We start from the raw sequence: 15471 nt of genomic DNA on the forward strand, positions 1-15471 counted from the left end.
CATATTTTATATAAGACCAAAGATAAATGTCTTAAAAATTTTAGAAGCTGAAGGTGACTTTTATTTTCCTTGCAGAACATTTTCTCCTAGGTAGTATCAGTGATGATGTAGTAATTTCTCAAACTTCCAAGAAACAGGAAGTATGATCAGTATAATTTGTGCCCAACAAACTAATCATATGGTGTGGATCCTGGGAAGTATAAATATAATTTGATATATTCATTTCCTATGATGTAGTTCTGTTATAGGGCAGAGTTTGTACTTAAGTGGTGAGGGATGACATCTATAAGATTTTTTTTAATGATAGTAAAGTTAATAGGACTCTAATCTTGAGTGCCAGACATTTTACACATGTTTATATTTCAAGATCATCATGCAATAGGTATGTGGTCATATTCTTACCCGAGGAATGCTACAAAGTACATCCAGAGAAAATTCTTAGGTGTGTGTATGTGGAATGGGGTGCACATGGTTATACATGTTCACACGTGTGTGGATGTCTGAGGCCGACATCAGGGGTTCTCCTTTGTTGCTCTCCACAGTATGTGTTGAGGTGAGTCACTGAACCTGGAGTTTGCCTTTTTGGCTAGTTTGGCTGCCAGATCTCTAGGGATTTCATCCCTGCCTTCAGGGATTACAGGCAGGCTACTGTATCTGCTTGGCTTTTTTCCTGTGGGTTCTGGGCATTCAAGCTCCAGCTTTCTTCTTTGCTGGCAAGGGCTTTGCCTACTGAGTCACTGTTCTAGTGCTCAAAGAACCTTTGACTTCGGGTCACCGTCTTCAGTATAAAAGTGTGGCTCCAGAAATGCAATGAGCCATGCAGAAGAGGAAGCTTTTCAGAAAATTGTTCTCATGGAGAAGTTTCACAGTGCGTGTTGAGGTCATTCTGCACAGTGGAGGACTAGCTTTTAAGGTAGATTTAGTTTGCTAAGAATTGTGCAGATTGTGGAATATGTATATTGGATCTTTTTCATTTAAGCCTCTACTTTTTTATGTTTTCACTTTTAATTTTGAAATTAGACATAAAATTATACAATGAATTCATATACTTTAAAAAAATAATTTAAAATTTTATGTGTGTTTTCCTGCTTGTGTATGTCTGTGTACTGTGCGTGTACGTGGTGTCTAGTACCTGAGGAGGCCAGAAGAGGGCGCCACACTCACTGGAACCAGAGTTACAGATGATTGTGAGCCATCTCAATTGTGAGTCGGTGCTAGGAATTGAACTCTGGTCTTCTGCAAGAGCAGCCAGTGTTCTTAACCTCTGAGCCATCATCACTTGAGGCTTTCTACATAATCTCCATCCAGCTTCCCCTAATCTTAATCCTTCCTGGACATGGGCAATTATCTAAACTAGGAGATTGACAGACATGCTGGAAGCTCATGAGTAAACCTTCCACAAGCAAGTGTGTTTCCTCAGTGTCTTGTGTGTCTTTCATTTGATCCAGAAGCCCACATTGCATTTGCTTGAAGTTTCTCTTTCTGCCCATGATTTTGAAAGATTATTGGTTTGTTTTTTTTTTTTTTTTGTGATGTTGTTTGGAAAAACTGTGGCTAGTTATTTTGCATAGTTCTCTTCATTTAGAACTTGTCTTGGTTGTGTTTTTGGTAAGAATACTACTGAGTCATGCTGTGTCCTCTCAATGGTGTCTTGGTTGTGTTTTTGGTAAGAATACTCCTGAGTCATGCTGTGTCCTCAGAGTTCTTTTAGTCAGGCGAGCTTGAAAAATGTCATTTCTGTTGGCCACTCAATTGCGGATTGTTTTTCATTATAAAAATTTATATAATTTTAAACACAAATTAATATGTTGTAGGGAGATTTAAGAATGTGCACATACTTTGCTTTTTCATATTTTGATTTATTAATGTTAGTGCCTGCTGATTATTGCTCACCCCAGCTACTACTATAGTATTTGGTAAATAGCAATGTTCTGATTCCACCATTCTTTCTGCATTCACTACTGGAATGTTATTCCTAGGAAGAGCTTTCCCCTTGTTATTTATAAAAGTCTTGTCTGAGGAGTTTTTAGTCTGTAGATTATGCTTCCTTTACTATCACTGATTTTGTGTTTCAAAATATCTTGCATGTGAGCAACATTTTTCTTGGAACCATAGTCTGTCTATGTATATAGACTGACCTTGGACCCATAAACCTCCTGCAATAGCCTTCAAATTGCTGGGATTGTGTGCCTGCCACCACACATGACTTGACCAATTTTTAAGTTGGATTGTGTATCTGTTTGACGTATTTAAAGGTATATGAGGGTGGACTGGGGTTTTAGCTCCATGGTAGAATGCTTGCCTAGCATTTACTAGGCCCTGAGTAATTCTTATTCTCTTATACACCTCATTAGGGTAAGGAACTGGGTTAGGTTCATAATTAGACTTGTGGAAAACAAAAATCTGCACCTCTGTCTACCACAGTGGCAGCTCCACACCTACCACTCTGAAGCTTTTTAATACTTTGCCTTCTGCATGTGTCTCCAAACACCCATTTCTGTTCGTTCTGTTCATTGTACACTTTTCCAGGTTTCTCTGGAACTCTGTTTCTCTCAGTGTATTTGCCATTAAGTGCCCAGAATCCAGGGTCTAGAGAATGTCTACATTGGTTGTTTTGTGTCCATTATGACAGGCCAGTAGTAGGCTGTTAACATCCATGTTTTTGTGTGTACACGGCTGCGTTTGGATGAACACTGATAATTTGTCTTGGACAGAGTTGCTTTTTAAGTCTTCTAACCTTGTGACCTGTATTTAATGAATTTGGCCCTAAAGGGGCTGCTCTGCAAGCGTCTTGGGATTTGATTACTGTGTGATGGGAGGCAGTTTTGTACATGAGAGAAAGTCAGAAGTTTCTGGAGACACCATTAAATGCTAACCAGTGTGTTGAGGTATGCTGCTGGCATCTAATGGGTGCTGCTACCTGGCAGAGCCTAGGATAGGCCTGCAGACAGAGTCATTTTACCCTAGACATCAGATTGCTGAGGTGGAGAGTCTGGCATAGCATGGTGGCAATGAAGAGAAAAGATACTAAGGTTCTGAGGGAAATGCACGTGGCTTGTGAGTGACTAGGTGAGAGGTATAGGCGGTATGTGTGGTAAAGCATGAAGGTTTGAAATGAAACTAAGCAAGGACAATTGGTGCACCACGGACAGTGCATTTCCAAGAGCTTAGGAACCAGGACTGGACTGCTGAAGGCTTGAAATACAATCCAAGTTGTATTTCAGAAAGTTTACTTTGGAGAATATGAGATGTTCAGACCAAATCACAAAGATGATCAAAATACAGAATTCAAAAAAAATCACAAAGATGGTCAGATGCAAAAATAATTGATGGTCTTAGGATGAGGGCTGCTGTTTTCCAAGTTGTCGTTCATGTATGAGCAGCAATCCAGGCTGTATTCGTGGTGGGAGGCTGGTGCTCAGGGAGAAAGGAACGTGGTTTCAGAGGGTGAAGGTTTGGTCCTGTGAGGGAATTAACATTTTTATGGGCGAGATAATTGAGACAGATATCAGTACTTGATTGGAGAATTTACAAAATCTTCATAATGACTGAAAACAGTGGTGTTTGTTATGAATTTTAGTTCCTTAAAGAACGTTAATTTTCACTGTGCTTGTCATCATCACATTGTGGGAAATATTAGTGTTGCTCAGAAGCAGTGCTGGCATGTAGGTGGACAGTGGTTTTCATTAGATGCTTCTGGACTTGTGTTTGTCCCAGCCTCTCACCAACCTGCTCCCAACCTGATCATTCATGGTCTGAGCAAGGTAGAGCTTAACTGGCTTAGCTTAACTGGCAAAACCTTGCCACCATGGTATGAATGGGATGTAATAGTCTGCTCCCAGCAACACATTTTACTTATGAATGTCTTAAAATATAAAAATTATGACAATAAAGAAACTTTGATATAAATTTACTTCTTGGTAGAAAAAGAAGAAAATTTCCTTAAAATTATAAGCAGCATGGAAAATGAATGGCCAAGTTTTCATTAGCAAAGTCATGACAGAATTTATTTACATAAGTGTCAAATGTTTTTTTGCTTGATTAAAACATTATCAAAAACATAACCTATTTTAAGGAAATGATTGAAACAATAATATTAATTTAATAACAATTTAATAATTCAATATTCTTATAATTTAAGATAATTGACTGAAAAGCTATCATTCCCTGAAATTAAATTTTTCCTCTTTATTTATAGACATAAAAATTTATTTGAAAAAGAAAAGCCTAATCTCCACTAATGATTTAGTTTTCCATACAGTTGTGTGTGCTGATGTGTTACCAAATTAAACTAAATGTAATTCTGTATTGTTTATGTTATATAGTGTTTCCTGATTTGTGACTTCTTCAAACTATCATTAGAGCATTTAGGCACTGAACTTTTATATGGGAGTTATTTACAGATTAATTTTCTTGTTCAGTAAACTCCACAGTGAGCTGGAGTGTGAGAGCAAAGCTGTGGGTCAGTAGTCCTTGACAAGGGCTCCCTGCAAGCTCTCCCTGACCAGTGCATTCAGAATGCAGTGTGTGGAGGACACTGCTTCTCAGCCATCATGCTCTGGTGAGGACACAACGAGAAATTAGTTAATACTTTCCATGTAAAGGATAAAGTCATGACTCAAGAGTTGGGAGGAGTTCACCAAGAAATAGAAGGCAAAGTAGGCTGACTGGGAAGGCTGATGTGGAGTCTGTTCCCCCCCATCACAACCCTGCCTGCCCAAACATGTACTTACAAATGCAATTGCATTCTCTCTCTCTCTCTCTCTCTCTCTCTCTCTCTCTCTCTCTCTCACACACACACACACACACACACACACACACACACACAGATGAGCACTACGTAGGAAGTAAGTAAGAAGAAATTTGGAGGCAGAAACAGACTTAAGTTCAAACTTAAACCTAAGTTTGCTTATGTGAAGAAGGATATCAGCTGTAGATAAAATGAGATGATGAATCCAGGCAGTGGTGGCACCCACCTTTAATTCTAGCACTTGGGAGGCAGGGAATAACTGGATTTCTGAATTTGAAGCCAGCATGGTCTACAGAGTAAGTTCCAGGACAGACCGTGCTACACAGAGAAACCCTGTCTTGAAAAACCAATAAATAAGTAAACAAGCAAATAAATAATAGAATGAAACTGCTTGGGGAGTCATCTGCTCCCTAGTGTGAGACTACAGAGGAAAGAGGAGCCCTGTCATGACCAATTGGGAGACATTGTTCATCTAGGTGTGGTGTCCGGTCTTCCATGGTGGAAGTGGGACAAGAGTGGACCTAGTGCAGAGGGAGGACAGGCTGTCTAGCCAGAGCTTGCAGAACAACAGGGGATTTGATACTTTGTTGCTGCTAATGGGAATGATGATGCACACAGCTAGGTGCAGATTTCCATAGAGAACTCTTTAGAAAATTATTGTATGTGCATATGTTTGTGAACCGCATGCCCGAAGAGGCAAGATGTGGGCATTAGACCCTTTGAAACTGGAGTTATAGATAATTGTGAGCCACTATGTAGGTACTGAGATCAAATCCAGGCCCTCTGGAAGAGCAGCCAGTGCTCTTCGGCACTGAGCCCTCTATCTAGGTCCCATCCTCCCATTCCCAGTAGAGAACTTTTGAAAGTTCTGGTTTCCTAAAGCCCCACTAAAAGTCGAACTAGAGAGAATACCAAGGACAAAAAAGCATGCTTCTACAGTTGATCATTTCAGCTTTTCATGTTTAAAAATGTTGGAAAAAGCCAAGTATACTTTTTGTGTAGGAATAAATTACCCAGTTTGCTTAATGCTGGCCTAATAAGGTAGAAATACCAGTTTTGTGGAATTACACATTCCAGAATGCTGTGTGGGAGGCGTAATGCATAGTAGATATTCTTTGGTGAAATAAAACTATTTTTTTTTATCAAAGTAAAATGTAAACCCAACCTATGTAGCAAAGCTCCTTATTTTGCTGTTAGCCTGGTGTGGTCCAAGAATACGCAACAAAAGAGTAAAATGTTAGTAGGAGCCAGTTCTGCAGAGTATGCATGATAACCTCTGAGCATATCCTTGAGCAAATAGCTCAGTACCTCCTCAGTGTGTTTTTGCATCTCTCCTTGGAGTTTAGGACCACCCTGGGACCGCACCACAGCCTTCTGTGCTCAGGAGCACCAATCAGAACTTCAGCACTGTTCTTGGGGACAGTTTTTAAAAAACAATTTAGTTATGTATGGGTGTATGTGTCAGTGTGTAGATATGTGAACATGAGTCCGGGTGCCTGTGGAGGTCAAAGATCCTCCTGTGTCCTCTGGAACTGGGGTTAGGGGGTGGGTGTGAACTGCTGGTGTAAGTCCAATGTGAGAGTGATAGTGACTGTTCACAGCTGAGCCATTTCTCCAGCCCCCCCCCCAGGGGATAATTTTAAACAGATAAATTAACAACAAAAAAATGTAGAAGCACATGAGTATGAAAAGGATATTTGTTTACAACACAAAGGAGAAACAACACAGACTGCTTTGTTCAGCCCCAGCTGGGTGCATGCTGCCTGACCCCATCTTTCCCACTCAGTGTTTTTGAGAGTGACTACAAAAATTCTGCTAGTTTCTTTAGGAAAAGAAGAGATTTTTAACAAGTAGATGAATCTGCAGGTGCAGAACCCTGAACAATTAATAAAAACCAATTGCTATGCAGTAATGAGCGAATACCGTCTATCAACATGGCAAGAGAGTTTTGATAACCTCTACAGGTGAACCCCATCCCTATCTCTGTGTTTCCTTTAAGAGATGGTGTGCAGCAGGGTACAGTGTATATAATACATGGAGGCAATCTTTTCTAATTTGAGAGAGCTGACTCAGAGGGTGGAGAAAATTTTTCTGTGCCAACATTTCCAAATGAAATCTGAAATGCATAAACTTTTCTTTGCTAAGTCAGAGGGAGCTAGGTGTTGTGGGTTTGATAACTGATTTTACTAATAACGGTTATTAAGTAGCAGCTAATTACTGTGTTAAAATGTCCAAGTAATAATAAATCACATTTGATGCGGCTCATGAGTCATCTCCTGTAAACAGGGATTGTAATGAAGTGGGGAGATGAAAAAAGCAGGTCCAGATAGCAGAAGGGCACAAGGGTGTGGATGCTCCATATTTATTAATTTTTATTTTCTTCTTCTGTTTATTAATTTATTTATGTGCAGATGTATGTGCACCACTGCATGTTTGTGGAAGTCAGAGGACAGCTTGCAGGAGTCAGTTCTCTCCTCCTGGTGTGTGGATCCTAGGGATTGAACTTGGGCCTTAGGGAAGTCTTCACCCACTGAGGCATACCTAGAATGAAAGCCTGAAACATTGTCTTTTATTCCTTGGTTAAAGGAGTCCCTTTAGATAACAGAAATTAACCAATATTTGTGATACAATGTTGATAGTTAAAGAAATGAGAATTATGCATCTTGAAAGAATTACCTGCTGTAGGGAGCTTTTTCTTTCAAATATTTTGAAACATTGTATGAAGTATTTTGTGAAATAAGCAGATTGTATAAAAATGTGGACAAGTTACTTAAGATGTTATCTTGATAAAAATATAATCACTTGGTTAATTTTTTTATGTGAGGTACAGTTCTATCAGTGTTTAAGTTGTCTACAATTTTTCTTTATTTTGGGTTCACTAAAATAGTTCTGCACGGTGGTAATATCATACCCAACCCAAGTGCCTGAGGGGAACGCTGTAATTGTACCTCCAATTGCTTAGCATGTACAAGAGCCCAGTTTTAATTCCCACTATCAAACCAAAAGGTCAACTATTTTCAGGTTACTTTGTTTCTTCGTTTCTGAAAATCCTGGTTCTTTTTTTTCTTTCTTTCTCTTCAACTCAGGGCACTATTGAACCGCACTTCTGTTTGTAATGCTCTTTCCAAGGGTTCTCTCAAATCCTGTGTTGTTCTTCCATGTTGGCTTCTGTTTCGCTCAAGAGACTTGTGAGCATTTTCTCTTTTGATGCTTTATTGTCTTTTTGAGGAGTACTGTGCCTTTCAGAAAACTGTTTGCTGATTTGCCTAATCCAAATGAGTGCATGAATTATGGAAAATTATGATTTCTTTATTTTAGAATGAAAGGGTTCTTAATATGAGTTTGAACAATTTATGAAGAAAATCATTGAAGATTGTATTTCAACTTTTATTTTCTGGTTTTTGCAGTAGTGGCAAAATTAGTCAGTTATGTATATACATGAATGCGTGCATGGCATTTTCTCTCTCTCTCTCTCTCTTTCTCTCTCTCTCTCTCTCTCTCACACACACACACACACATACATACACACACATGTTTGCACGTACATAAAGTCTTAGGTTGTGTTTGGGAAAAGCTTAATTTTTTTACACATCCAGAGAACATATTGCTAGTTGATGAGACATTTCAAAAGTCTTGTAAGTAAGATTATTGCAACATTTCCTCAGATTATTCAAACATAGAACCCTTTAATGCAAGAACTTATCAATATTTGTACCTCTGGAGAAGTGTGTCATAAAATGCTACTGAGTACTTGAATATTATTTACTCAGATACAGTGAGTAGTATTCTGATATGCTCCAGGCACCGAGCTGGTTATAAGGCATTGTAGTTTAATTAGTGATTGAGACTTTCACCATTCTAAAGCAGGGACCACTAAAGGGGATATGAAATATGTGATAAGTGCTTTGAAAGGTTAAGTATAAATGGGCTTATTAAAGAATTTCAAAGGGCACGTTATCTGCCTCTTTCTTTTTATGAACAGCAAAGGCTGGCTAACTTGGTAACTTGGTAAAGAAAAGAAGTCTGTTGAGCTTACAGTAGAGATGAAGGCTACACACCAAACACTATCTGCATTACCACACGATGGGTGGTAGAGGTGGAAGTGCATTTGAGAGGAAGAGTTCATACCTTCAGTGAAAGCCAGTCCCTCTTGTGGGACTGGATCCCATCTGGCCAAAGGACTTTTCATTAGTCCCCAACTCCTAACATTACCACACTGAGGGCCAAGCTCCACACCTATGAGACTTTGGTTAAGCGAGGGAAAATCATCCAAACCGTGGTAGCTACTTACCCCTAAATAGAAGAGAAAGCACCTCCATAGACAGAAATTTCTGTCCTGCCTGGTTCTGTAGCTGTTCAGTCCCAAATAAGCACATAGAGGTTTATATTAATTATAAACTCTTTGGCCTATTGCTCAGGCTTATTTACTAACTAACTCTTGCAATTCAAATTAACCCATAATTCTTACCTATGTTTAGCCATGTGTTTTGGTACCATTTCTCAGTAAGGCATTCTCATCTTGATTTCTCTGCATCTGGCTTGTGACTGCATCTTTGCTTTTCTTCTTCCAAGAATTCTCCTACTCTGGTTGCCTCACCTATACTTCCTGCCTGGCTTTTAGCCAATCAGTGTTTTACTTAAAACCAATATAAGTGACAAATCTTTACATTGTACAAGAGCATTCTTCCACAGCATTTCCCCCTTTTTTCTTTTCAAAACAAAAACCCTGAATCTAATCTCATTTGTTTAACTTCTTACCTGACCATTATCCATAACAACTTGTAACCAATGTGCTAACAAAGATAATTCATAATCAAATTTTTGGAATGTGGGTGAAGTTTTCTAGACTACTTCCTGCTGATTGTGGGCATTGGTAATCTTTGGGGGACCCTGAAAAAATTTAGGATTATGGCCAAGTCCTGACTGGACTGTGTGGCTGGATTACTTTAACCAGTCACCTTGAAGCTGTTCTGGATGTAAAACTCAAAAGAAACTGCAACAGAGGTGCTCTGAAAAATAGGATCATCTGGGTCATTCACTCCTATCAGAGATTTTTCAGGGGGTTTTCCTCAATCAAACCTGATTTTTCTTAATTCAGAATGAATCTGTAGCCTCTCATTTCCTGTGGAAATAAAAGTAGAACATCTTTTCAAGAGTTGTCTTAAGTTATTTTTTGACTTAAATTTTGAAGTCAAGGTATTTTTAAAATATTTAGGTTGGTTCAGTCCAGCAGCATTTATAATCAAATGTCTTTTAGCAGCTGTTGCTCCTTCCTCAGCAGTCAAACAGTTCAAAGACAATACAATAACATACAGTATCCAGACTTTGTATTTTCCAGCTTTATGTGGCTTTTAAAAAAAAATACTCTATTTCTTTTTTAAGGACTTTATCCTTTTTCTTTTTTTCTTTTCTCTCCCAAGCCTACATATATTTTTAAACACACTTTAAACCATTTAGAGGTATTTTTTTTATCTGAATCTGTATTTACTGTATTTCTCTTATCTTTTCCTGACCACATGAATCTTTAATCTGCTAAGCACCATGGCTAAGATTAAAGTTGCAGCTTTGGTGGTTAACTCTGCCCCATTTCTTGGCTTCCTGAGAGTCTAGCTTTATGGCAGAGGTACTGGTGGGAACCACATTTATTGCCACAACTCTGCAGAGTTTCTAAGTCCATGTGAAGAGACAAGACTAAAGCCATTTCAAACCCAGGCCCCATCTTTGTGAGAGTCTAACCTAGCAAGACACTTTTTTGATGGCAGGGCCTCTTAAAAGAGCCACCATGCAGTTTTTGCCACTAATACTGAATCAGGAAGCCTCTCTTAAAGGAGCCGCACCTCTGCTTGCTTCTAGCAAACACAGCCTGCCCAAGAAATTGCTACTACCAAGAAGCCATGCTTGACTGTGTTTTTTTATGTCTAGAATCCCTTCCCAGGCTTTCTCAGGTTTTATGTGGATGTAGTTGTCCACACTGGGCACCATTTGTAGAAGGAAGTCTTTGTCCCACCCAGTCCTACAGTGGTTTAGCCCCAAACAAACACACAGAGGCTTATATTAATTATAAACTGTTTGGCTTATTGCTCAGGCTTATTACTAGCTTGCTCTTAGAACTTAAATTAATCCATGATTCTTATCTATGTTTAGCCATGTGGCTTGGTACCATTTCTCAGTAAGGCATTTTTAGCTTACTTTCTCTCTGTCTGACATAAAACCGCATCTCTGCCTCTCCTCTTCCCAGAAATCTAGTCTGGTCACCCTGCCTATACTTCCTGCCAGGCTACTGGCCAATCAGTGTTTTATTAAACTAATATGAGTGACAAATTTTTACAGTATACAAGAGAATTATCCCACAGCACACACTGAGGAACCTAAGGGTGCACACATGCATTTTGCTAATATGAGCATCTCCTGTGAATGGAGGACACAGATGTGTATAAGACAAGGCTCTCAGCTGACTTACAACTTAACTTCCAGCTGGGTGAGGCAGGAAAAACAAGCAAGTTTAAATTTAGCATTATATATATTGAAAAGAGCTATGAAGAAAGTAAGAAAAGTTGGCGTTAGCTGCTGTGTAGATGGACAGAGGGCTGAGTAAGGAAGAAGCTCTGAGGAGTTCCATTAAGTGGAACTGTGGCTTGAAGCAGGGGATCAACACATAGAGAGTCTCACAGCTGCTGCTTTTTCTTATTTTTCCTTTCCTTTCTTTCTTCTTTCTCTCCCTTCCATCCTCCCTCCCTCCCTTCTTCCTTCCTTCCTTCCCTCCTTCCTTCCTTTCTTTTTTTCTTTTGGTGAAGTTTCTCTTGCTGACTCAGTGTGCCAGTAGTTTTTTTGTCAGCCTGACAAAAACTAGGGTCAACTGGATTGATTGACTTGTAGGCAAGCCTGTGTGGCATTTTCTGGATTGATGACTGGCATGGAAGGGTCCAGCCCACTATGAGTGGTGCCACCACTGGACAGGTATTTCTGGGATGTATAAGAAAGGTAACTAGATATGAACCTGGAGAGCAAGCCAGTAAGTAGCATTCCTCCATGGCCTCTGCTTCAGATCCGGCCACCTGGCTCCTGCCTTGAGTTCCTGCCCCCACTTCCCTTCATAATGGACTATAAGCTGTAAGAGGAAATAAATCCTTTCTTCCTCAAGTTATGATTGGTTAGGATGTTTGTTACAGCAATAGGATGGAAATTAGGATGCCCAGTAGTGCTACAAACAATAGAATGATAGATTAACCAAGAATTCGCGTTTATTGAGGCTAGTTAGGGCATGGAATTTTGCTCCCAAATAGTGGGCCATAGAGACACAACTGGACTGAGAAGGAAGCAATGTTAGGAGTTATCATGGAAGAAGAAACAAAGGTGTTAAGTTCCAAAGTCAGGGTAAAGGTGTAGAGGGATAGAGCAGTGTGTCCCACAATGGGGACTGCAGAAGTGGATTCCCTCTTTTGCAGGATATGGTCATACTGCAGTGGTGAAGAATTTTGACAGAACCGGCTGCACTTTGCCTGGAGAGATGACTACACAATTAGTATGGTTCTTATATAATGGACCAAGTGTCTGAATTTATTATTTTAACTTTTGAAAATCTATTATTTGGAAATCATGTTACTCACCAGATGATTGCCCTAGAACTCCATCTGTGAGCACATCCTCTTCTCCTACCACCGGTTCTGTATAAATGGCATTTTCTTCCTTCCCTTCTGTACATCCTGGTTCTGCCAATGGCTAGGCTGTTGCTGGAAACTCAACCTGCAGCTCATACCGAGACCTTTCATACGTACTCGTTCAGGTTTGGTTTTCTGTTTTTGTTTGGTCCTCTGTGAGAACTGCTCATTCTAGGGCAGTTCCTAGATGTCCGGGGAGAGAGATGGGTAGGATTCCTGGACCTCCTGTTTGTTAGTGGTGTGGCCTTCTTCAAAACACTTGCTGATCTCCTTATTATTTAAAAATGAATATGGTAAGATAAATACTGAAGCACTTAACAAAGAGCCCAGCTTCTCGTGTGGCTGTGGTTGATGTAGAGGTTCTCATTAGTCTCCGTACATCTTGGGAACCCTCACTCAGAAGCACCTACAGATGAAACCAGGGAAGGGGAAGAGTATTTAGAATATATTGCTGGGTATGGTGCTGCACGCCTTTAATCCCAGCGCTCGGGAGGCAGAGGCAGACAGATCTCTGTGAGCCTTTGTCCTCACTGTGGGGCTCTAGTGTGAAAGTGTTCACTCAGCCAAACTTTTGTTCTCCTAGTCAAATCTACATACAGCTCGAGCCCCACAGTCATCCTTATTGACAGGAAAGGAGCCCTGAGCAGGAGGCACTGAGCTGAGAGACAGTATGTCTGCTGTCTGCTCTTATTGATAAACAGGTCTGGGTGACCCTGGATTCTGTAATAGCGAACTCAGAAGAATATAACCTACTGGCCTTTGCTCTACCCTGACAAGCTGTTAATATTCTGTGCTTTTCTTCACCTTTCATCTGATACAAGGTCTTAGTCTAGGAAATTAACTCTTTGTACCTTTACCCCTAAAATATACAGGCAAAAAAGCTTTGGTTACTAAACCAGCCCCAGAGAAAGAAATTCTTTCTCACCTGGGTGCCAGCAGATACAGCACCAGGATGTTTAGCCCAGGGAGCCAAATTTCATCCTAATCCTCCCAGTATCTTCCAGGGAGCTGCACAGCCACGCCCCTTCTGAAACATAAGGCACCACTTGCCAGTCTTTTATCCACCCTGTTAGCCCTAAGAAATGCATGCTTGGTGCCATTGTTCTCACATATAGGATCGCTAACCACGTCTCTGTGGGTGTGTAAACGGGAAACCTTGTGGGATGGGTAGACAGTGAGGAACATTGAGGAGGGCCATAGAAAGGGGAACATCAGGAGAGCACTAGAGAGAGCACAGACAGAAAAAATGGGACTTGATAAAAAGACTTCTGTGAGCTAATTTGTTTTGTTTACCCTCAGACCTTATTGCAGATGTCACCTTCTATTGCAATCCTTCTGAATCCTGAGAGGTCTAGTGGGGCTTAACCCCAACATAAACCTCAATAAAAAAAGAAACAAAGGGTTCATCGAACCCATTCTTTGGAGATTTCTGTTTATAGACCTGAGGTAGGGTCTGCACAGATAATTAGAAATACATAAAAACGGGTTTCTGAACTGATAGCTAAAAATTAGGACTAATGATGTTTTTCCAAAACTGTCAAGATGAAATAAGGTAACTTATGAAATTGTGTAGTTTATGACTGCAGTTTAAATAACTGCATTGGTAGTTTTTGATGCATAGCAAGTTATACCCTACCCACAGAAACAGCTGACCTGAGCTAGGGGGCGTTCACTGACTCTGGACTGATGAGGGGAACCTGCATAGGACCAAACTAGGCCCTCTGAATGTGGGTGACAGTTGTGTAGCTGGGGCAGTCTGTGGGGCCACTGGCAGTGGGACCAGGATTTATCCCTAGTGCTTGAATTGGCTTTTAGGATCCCATTCTCTTTGGAGGAATACCTTGCTCAGCCTAGATACAAGGGGGAGGGCCTTGGTCCTTCCTCAAAGGATGTGCCAGACTTTGTTGACTCCTCTGGGGAAGCCTTACCCTCTCTGAGGAGTGGATAGAGGGTGGGGTGGGGGGAAGATGAGGGTAGTGGGAGGAGGGGAGGGAGTGGGGACTGGGATTGGTATGTAAAATGAGAAAAAAAAATTTTAAAAAAGTTATCCCCAAACACAATAGTGTTCAGAAATAAACATTTGCTCTTCATCATCTAAGAGCTGACTGCAGCGGCTCTGCTGTTCTCACTGCCTGTATGATAACAGGCAGGAGCGAGGTGGCTAAGCAGCTTTTCCCACGTGTGGACCTTCCATGTTCAAGGCCAGCCCCAGCCACATGAGGTACCAGGGAGCAAGTTGGTTACAACACCCAGGTGGCTGTTGAAGCTTGGACTCTGTGTTAGTCACTTAACTAATTACTGCATTAGTTCTTAACTAATACTAAATAGTTACTTAACTAATACTACTGTGATAAAACACCATGACCAGAAGCAACTTAGAGAAGCATCCCCCCCCCCCATTTCCTCCAGCAAGATCACACCTCCTAAACCTCTCCAAACAACATTACTAACTTGGATTCAAGTCTTCACACATCTGAGCTCCTACATTCGCATTCAAACCACCTGAAATTCTTTTCTGTAATTGACTCTGGACTTCCAGCTTTCCCAACTGGCCGCCCCTGAAAAGAACTACTTGGATTGCAACCTGCAGCAGTGTGCAGCTAGCTGTGCCTCTGGCTTGTGCACCATAGCCCCTAGCAGTTAGAGGCCAGCTTTGGAGGGATCTAAACAGATTGTGGTACTGAGAATTAGGAGTTAAGGATTAGAGAGTGGTAAACTTGGGGTGCATGGGTTTTCTTGGTTGGAAGAAAAAGAAGGAATGAGTAACTCTGTAGCAGATAGGAACTACTTTATAAAAGTTTGGAAGATCCTTTGCTCGTGTGTGTGTGTGTGTGTGTGTGTGTGTGTGTGTGTGGTTTAACTTTGTTTTTAAAGACAAGAAATCTTTCCTCACTAGTGCAGCATAATTTCATGCCCTGGAGCATGGTAGTTCTGGTGAGCCATACAACTTTGCTAATAACACACCAAATGGGCTTGAGATTTTTCGAAGCTTGAGATTTAGTGTTTGGTGTTGTAAATGCTTCAGACCCCTTCAGGAAAGATCTATGTGTCAAATAAATTATA

General features: G+C 40.5%; 1 protein-coding gene across 3 annotated transcripts in view; it reads left to right on the forward strand.

The window, feature by feature from the left end:
- Dclk2 (doublecortin like kinase 2) overlaps nucleotides 1-15471 on the forward strand; it is a 123984-nt gene that overhangs the window by 18211 nt on the left and 90302 nt on the right. The window lies entirely within an intron of this gene.

This window comes from Microtus oregoni, unplaced genomic scaffold, assembly GCF_018167655.1.
Source record: "Microtus oregoni isolate MIOR12 unplaced genomic scaffold, Mior012 000010F_ref0000083, whole genome shotgun sequence".
Classification (NCBI taxonomy): domain Eukaryota; kingdom Metazoa; phylum Chordata; class Mammalia; order Rodentia; family Cricetidae; genus Microtus; species Microtus oregoni.